Genomic DNA, 7,744 nt, shown 5'->3' on the forward strand with positions numbered 1-7,744 from the left:
GGTCTTTGAAAAAAAAACAAATGCAATGCGTTGGAGCAAAGATTGCCTTTCGAGCAAATAGTGCTGAAACAACTGGACATCCACGTGGAAAAAAGTAATTTGGGCACAGAACTTACACCCTTTAGAAAACAACTCAAAGTGTATCATAGACCTAAATGCAAAACACAAAACTATAAAACTCCTGGTGGGTAATATAGGAGAAAATCTAGATGACCTTGGCTATGGCAATGACTTTTTAGATACAACACCAAAAGCACAATCCATAAGAGAAACTATTTTTTGAATCCAAGATGAATGGAGAAAAAGAGAGAGAATAGGGGTTAGGAAAATAATATACTGAAAAAAATAATAGTCAAAATTTTCTTGTATCTGTTGAAGCAAATTCAAAATTCCAAGAAGGTAAAAAAATCTCAAACAGAATTAAAAACAAAAGCCTGCACACTTCATAAGCAAGCTGCTGAAAAATAAAAAAATTGATAGAATCCAAGAAAGAAAGATCCTGTACCTAAAAAGGTATGAGACAGATGATTTCTTACATATCATGAGAAATAATAGAAGCCCTAAGACAAAAAAAAATCACATATTTAAAGCAATAAAAAAAGCTTGTGAACTCAGGGTTCCATATCTAGTAAAAATATTCTTCAAAAATGAAATTGTAATGAAACCATTTGCAGATCAATGAAAATTTAGAGAATATTTTGCCAGCACACCTGTCCTTCAAGAAGTAAGACAGAAAAATCTTAATGCAGAAAGAAAATTATACTAGATTGGAAGCTCAGATGTGTAAGACAGAATAAACAGAACCATAGAAAGTAAATTTGTGTGTAACTGTAATGGACTAGGCTGTTTTTCCTTAATATTATTAAAGGTCAAAAATACCATCATTGCAATATGGGGAACATAATATATCTAATTCACAGAGGATATGACACAAAGAGGTAATGAAAGGACTAAACAGTGGAAAGGAAGAAGTAAAGCCATCTTTGTTCCCAGACAGTATTATTTTCTATTTTAAAAATTCTAATGAATTTATAAGAAATATAAATTTGAATAATGGAATTTAGTGAGTTCATGGGATAAATGATTAATATAAAATAATCAATTCTATTTCAATAAAGTAGGAATTAACAATTGGAAAATTAATTTAAAAGTAAATATTTCAATTACAGAACATGAACGCATAAAATATTTAGGAGCAAATTTAACAGAATTTGTGAAATATCTTTACACGGGAACTACTAAACATTGCTGTGAGAAATTAAAGACAAAATATCACTTGAAATTTGAGATAATGTAACAAGTTGGAAATCTTATAACACTAATTTTGAGATTTATAATAATAGCACAATTAAAAAATGACATTGTAACATTAGGATAAAGAGAGAGATAAACATCAGTGGAATAGAATAGAGAGTAGAGAAATAAACATAGACATTTAAGGTCAATTGATTTCCAATAAAATTGTCAAGGTAATTCAAAACAAAAAGGATGGTGATTTCAACAAATAATACTGGTTTTCCTGGATAGCCACATGAGAAAAACAAAATAAACTTGAGCTCCATTCTCAATATGAAGTTTAATTTCAAGTGGATCTGAAATAAGTGTAAAAGATGCAAGTATGAAATTTTAGAAGAAGATATATAAGAACATTTTCTTGAACTTGGAATAAGCACATTTTCTTAGATAGGCTCAGATATTGCAACCAACAAAAATTAATCACAATAATTTTTACTTCTAAAAAATTTTGCTTTTAAATGTGTTTTTTTTAGGTACATAAAATACACATAATGGATTCTTTCATTTATGGAATTGAAGAATGAGACTGGGGAATGCGGGGAGTGTTGACTGTAAAAAACACTGGGGAACTTTCTGGGGATATGGAAATATTCATTTTATAAGGATGGTGATTGCATGATTGCATCTATTTGTCAAATCTCATTGTATTTTATATCTTGTACCTTCACATTTCATAATTATAAATGCATTGAAATAAAAAGTATATATAAGTATTTAGTGCATGTCTAAAACGTAAAATCAGAATCAGTTTGGTGAGGTCAAAATGATAAATTTAATTTGTAGGAAGAATAAGCAGGTGGAAATCTTGTCATCCATTTCTAAAAGGCCAAGCATGATTCTGAAAATTCCTGAAACCAAAACTAAACAAAAATTAATATTAACTTCATATTCCTACAGATACATTTTTATTCCATTGATGTTCTTGTTCTTGGGTATGATGAATTAAGATTTCTTTTGGATAGAAAAATGACAATTCTCTTCAAGTAATAAAATCAACTTATTCACAATAATCATCTCAGAAGAATGTTAATTAGTACTTAAAATATACTTATATACCATTTTAAAAATCAGTATGTCAGAATAGGCCAGGAAAATTATCAACATAAAAAATTATGTGATGAACTTATCCCTACAAAAATTTAAAACATATTATAAAGTAACTATAATTATAATAATATGAATCAGAGGCAGACATATACAGACAAGACATTGTCAAAACTGTTCTAAAGCAAACTTAATTTACTTTTCGTGGTGTTTAGTACATAGCTAATGTACCATTTTACAACTAATGTGTGAGCAACTGGCTAACAACCATTTGGAGACAAAAATGAAATTCACTTATTTTCTTATACTACACCCTAAGTAATTTCAGATAAAATAAATATTTATATATAAAATAATTCATGAACATACTAAAAGAAAAATTAATGTTAATTCTTATTACTTTGGGCTGAATAAGGCTTTCAAATATAATATCAAAAGCAGAAACCTTAAATGAATGACAGATCTATGTAGCTTCATAAATTATTTGTTAAAATAAAAAGGTATGGAAAATGTGAATGATATGTAACATATAAAGATATTCTATGTTAACATATTAACAGTAATTTATTACAAGTATAGTGGATAGTAAAAATGGAAAAAAGAAATAATAGAAGAGTCACAAAAATTCAATATGAATGATCAATAGAAATATAAAAATTTAAAAATTTTTATTCAAATAAATGCTACTTATAGTATCAGGTATATTTGTATAACATGAATTTGTCAAACTTTAAGAAAGATTATGTAGAAAAGGTCATGTCCATTACATGTCTCTGTTCAAATTTCTAGTGGTTCTAAAGAAAAATACATAAAAAATAAATCCCAAGGTAATATAATTTTGTTTCTGGAATCATTCCGTAAGAAAATAATTTTATACATTTAAAGATATGTTTATGGGAGATCCTTACATTTGTGGTAGTAATCCAATTCTCAAAATTTTGAGTAGGTGACATGATTTATTTACACGTATTTTGTTACTATCAATCCTTTAATTTCATGTCATAAAATCTTTCAATTAATGAAAATCCTAAAAATAAAGGAGTGGGCATATTTCTTCTTTATATCCTAAAACAATACACATTGTCTTAAAAAGATACTAAGAAAAAGGAGCTAATAAAAACAGCCTGCATGATTAGGCTTTAATTAAAAGAAGAACTCATTGATATAAATGTTTTTATATATTTTCTAATGGAAGATACAAATAATAGCTGCTAAAGTAATACATGTAAATAAATGAATATCATACAGTAAGAAGAATAAACAAATGACAATATCATTTAATCTCATAGGAACTTTATAATATAGCAAAGTTTCTTATTTTTTCTGAGAGTATGTACATTTTCAACAAAAGGAAAAACTCTTTCAAATAATTATTTTGTCCCTGAATTTTGTGGTTGGATATAACATAAGTTTTCTAAAATTATTTTTTCTTAGTTCATAAAATATTCCTTTCAAATGTATGCAAATTATGATTAAACTAAGGATACAAACAAATTTAATCAATAATAGTACCTAGAAATGGACTAAAAATGCACAAAAAATGTTGATCATTTTAAGTTGTTTATTATGGATAACTTTAAACTTGTATGCTGATTCAGAAAAGCACTAGACAAGAGTTTATCTTTGCACTATTTATATAAAAAAAGGAATTTGGAAAGTAAATTAATAATGTAAACAAGATATGAAGGAGAAAATGTTTTACTTAAGGAAACAATCTCTTTTCAATTAAATTAGAATCAACCATTTGCATACCAATTATAATTAACAATGAGCCTTATTTGTGCATTATGTAGGGTTTGGCAGGATTTCTACTTGGCAGTGTTTGTACATTAACTTTAATTGCTAGATGCCCTGGGAATGACTGAAACTTTCACTTTAAAAATAATATGCATTTCAGATTATTATGATGCTTCTCTAGTTGGGCTGAATTAATGAGATTTCATCATGTTTATATTAGTGATTCCTAAGTATTTTTATGTTCTTTTACAGAAGCAAATCCCTGTCTGCACAGATTCTAAAAGGAATATATTTCATTGTGAAAAGAGTAAGCTCACTGTCAATAGAACAGTGAAAGCCAATGCTAAATGCCGTAACAGGTAGGGAGAAAATAAACTGTGAGAAATGACCTTCAAACTCTAAGTTTCTATTAATTTAGAATTGTATGTAGGAGCTAAGTATTAAAAACAATTGATTTCATGGAGACATAGAGTAGAATGATGGTTACCATAGGCTGGGAAGAGTAGCAGGGAGGGGGGATAAAATGGGGATGGTTAATGGCTACAAAAATATATTAATAGTTAGATAATTAGATAGAATGAACAATGTTTGATGCACAACAAAGTCACTATAATCAACAAGTTAGGGTATACTTTAAGATAACTAAAAAAGTGGAATTGCAATGTTTCTAACCACAAAGAAATGATAAATGCCTGACGGGATGGATACCCCAATCACCCTGATTTGATTAATATACATTGTATGCCTGTATCAAAATATCATATGTATCCTATAAATATATACAACTATTAAGTACTCACAATAATTAAAATGTTTTTAATTTAAAAAAAATAAAATAAAATTCAAGTGGTACTATTAATAGAATTCAACAGTATTGTTTAAAGTTTATTTATTTATTTATTTTTATTCAGTCCCCATAGGGACCATCAAAAATTGCCAATGCCGACTATATTGCAAGTCGTCGTGGCAGGGTATTGGGAAAAGTTTTCAATTAGCAATAATTGGGCCTTGGACAAACCTCCTTGGCTACGATACTGCCACTGCACAAAGCTAAAGTTTAGTTTTTAACCAGTTATTTTGCTGTAGTGAGACACCAAACCACTCTTTTGAATGTAAATAATATACACATGTCACACTTGTCCAAAAAGTCTCATAACAAATTCAGGAAAGCATTCCTACAGCTTATTCCCTTCCTTAAATAGATGCAATAGCTCATGATCCCCTTAGAAGCACCTCCTGTAACAAAGAGGTCTGAGATGTCACAGTGGGACAGTTATATTCAGAAAGTCGTGTTCTCCCCTTTCAACCGCCCCACTTTGCATAACGCTGTTGCCTCTGGGTCATGAATGAGAACTTGTGATTGAAAGAAAAAAATGACCTGGGGAATGGCCCTGTCAGTCATATAATTTTTGAATAATAATAATGGTGATAATCATGAATGTATTTTGGAACACTTTTCTTTCTAAAAGTTTAAGCATGTATGAAGGTCAAGAACAGAGAATAATCACACCTTATTGCTTTTGTCTAACACAAGACTATGGTGGTTTAATGTGGAAAATGTTTTTATTTAAAAGGGTACTTTTCTCAGTGATTGACAATGGCTTTTAAGTCCTGTGTGCCATTACCAGAATGGCTACTTCTCTGCAGAGCACAAATACTAAACGCCATCTGGAATCTATTTGCATGCATGCATATGTGGCTTTTTTTATTGTCATTGTTGTTTTTTGGGGAGTGTGTGTGTGGTATAAACCAATAAAACAGAGTTTCTAAATAAATAGGACCAGGGTGATAACAATTTAATCGAACAGAGCAGCTCAGTATAAGTATTTTAAAGAAATACATCTTTCCCAGCCATGAGTCATAATATGTTTGATTAAGCATAGACAGGATTCAAAGTGAAGCCAAAGACTGCCTTGAAAATAAAAATGCTTATCTTTAGATAGGTAAGATAAAGCTGAATATTTAGAGTATGTTTGCCATTCAATTTAAGTTAAACCTATACTTATTCTATATGTTTATCATAAAATTGGGTTCTCTTTATTAATTAAACTGAAAGGGTTTTCTTTTAATATTGAAAAATAAATGTGATAGTTCTAAGGATTCTTAACTTCTAATTTTGAATGAGAATATAAATGCTAATTATAAGTAATTATATTTGTTATATCGACTGTAAAGAAAATGTTCAATTACAAATGTAAACAACTTTGTCATATGAACTGGGCTTATCAATCACTTTTATGATAATCTGTTAATGCTGACCTCACTGATCAATTAACCAATATTTGTTTCAAGATCACTAAAAATAAGCACATCTATTTTAAAATTGAAAAAGGTAATTCATATATTATGTATTTTATAAAACCACTGTTATTTGAACTGATATAGAAATTGTTAGATAAACATTCAAATGTTTTTATATATTGAGAAGATTTATGTTCAAGTATATTTTCTTATGTTTTAGCCCAAGTTATCTAGAAAATAGAACCTGAGAAAAATCTTATATGGAAATATTGAGTTGGGTGTAATCCTTGGGCAGTGAGAGTGTTGGGACAATGATAGTGAGAAACAAATACATGGTGGTGAGTTACTAAGCTGGCTGCTGCTTTGGGAAGAGCACAGACTGGTCCCTGAGCCATGTGAGATGGGAAGTCTTTGGTGAGACTCTGTGCCTTTGGATGGTCTATTAGAGGACAGCACGAAGAGGAATTTCTCTGCTGACTCCTAGTTGCTATCTGTCCTCCACTGGGCAAAGTTTTCATTCTGCAGAGTTAGCTTCTCCATACTTCTGAGAAGTCCTGCCTGATCTGTTTGGCAACTGCTGGGATATCTTGGTCTCCTTCTTTGAAAAAAATGATGTTATGAGTGAGTCCAGAATTAATTGAAGAAGCCAAAGATTCTAGGTATTGGCTTTAAGGAACATTAAAAAAAACTCCGATGGACTACATAGAGTTGGTCCCCATGGGAGTTGCTGGGGTTGAGCAAGTGGCCAGGGGCCCAGGAAACAGGTAAGGTTGAGAAAATGTGATGCAACACAGAAGATATGCCTGATGTAGTCCATTATTCACTGTGGCATTCAGATGTGCTTAGGTCCCACTAGTATTAATATATCTAAGTTCTATACATAAAAATGGGATACCACTTGTGTAAAATATTTTTTTTACCTACTGTAAAAATATGAGTTCAATCAGGCAGAGTCTATGAGAAGACCAAACTCAATCTCCTACATGTTCTTAAAGAAGAACATTAATTTACAAAGAGCTTGTAGATTTCTCAGACAACTAAAAATGGAAGTACCATATGATCCAGCAATCCCATTTCTGGGTATCTGGGTATCCAAAGGAAAAGAAATAAATATATAAAAAGATACTTGCACTCATATGTTTATCACAGAACTATTTATAATAGTAAAGATATGGAATCAACTTAAGTGTCCATCAATGGAGGATTAGATAAAGAAACTGTAGTATATACACACAACAAAAGACTATTCAGCTGTAAAAAAAACTATGAAGTCATGTCAAGTCATGAAGTTTACAGCAACATGGATGGAACTAGAGGCCATTATCTTAAGTAAAACAAGTCAGTCACAGAAAGACAAATACTTCATGTTCTTGCTTATAAGTGGAAGCTAAATAACATATACACATGGCAGCAGAGTGCGGAATAA

At 30.1% G+C, this 7,744-nt stretch overlaps 1 non-coding gene across 1 annotated transcript; it reads right to left on the minus strand.

The window, feature by feature from the left end:
* Positions 1 to 4,988: 4,988 nt before the first annotated feature.
* LOC123627154 lies at positions 4,989 to 5,129 on the minus strand. Its single transcript, XR_006731158.1, has one exon. It is a non-coding gene; the product is annotated as a U4 spliceosomal RNA (small nuclear RNA).
* Between the last annotated feature and the right edge of the window lie 2,615 nt (positions 5,130 to 7,744).

Source organism: Lemur catta, chromosome 23 (genome assembly GCF_020740605.2).
Source record: "Lemur catta isolate mLemCat1 chromosome 23, mLemCat1.pri, whole genome shotgun sequence".
Lineage (NCBI taxonomy): Eukaryota > Metazoa > Chordata > Mammalia > Primates > Lemuridae > Lemur > Lemur catta.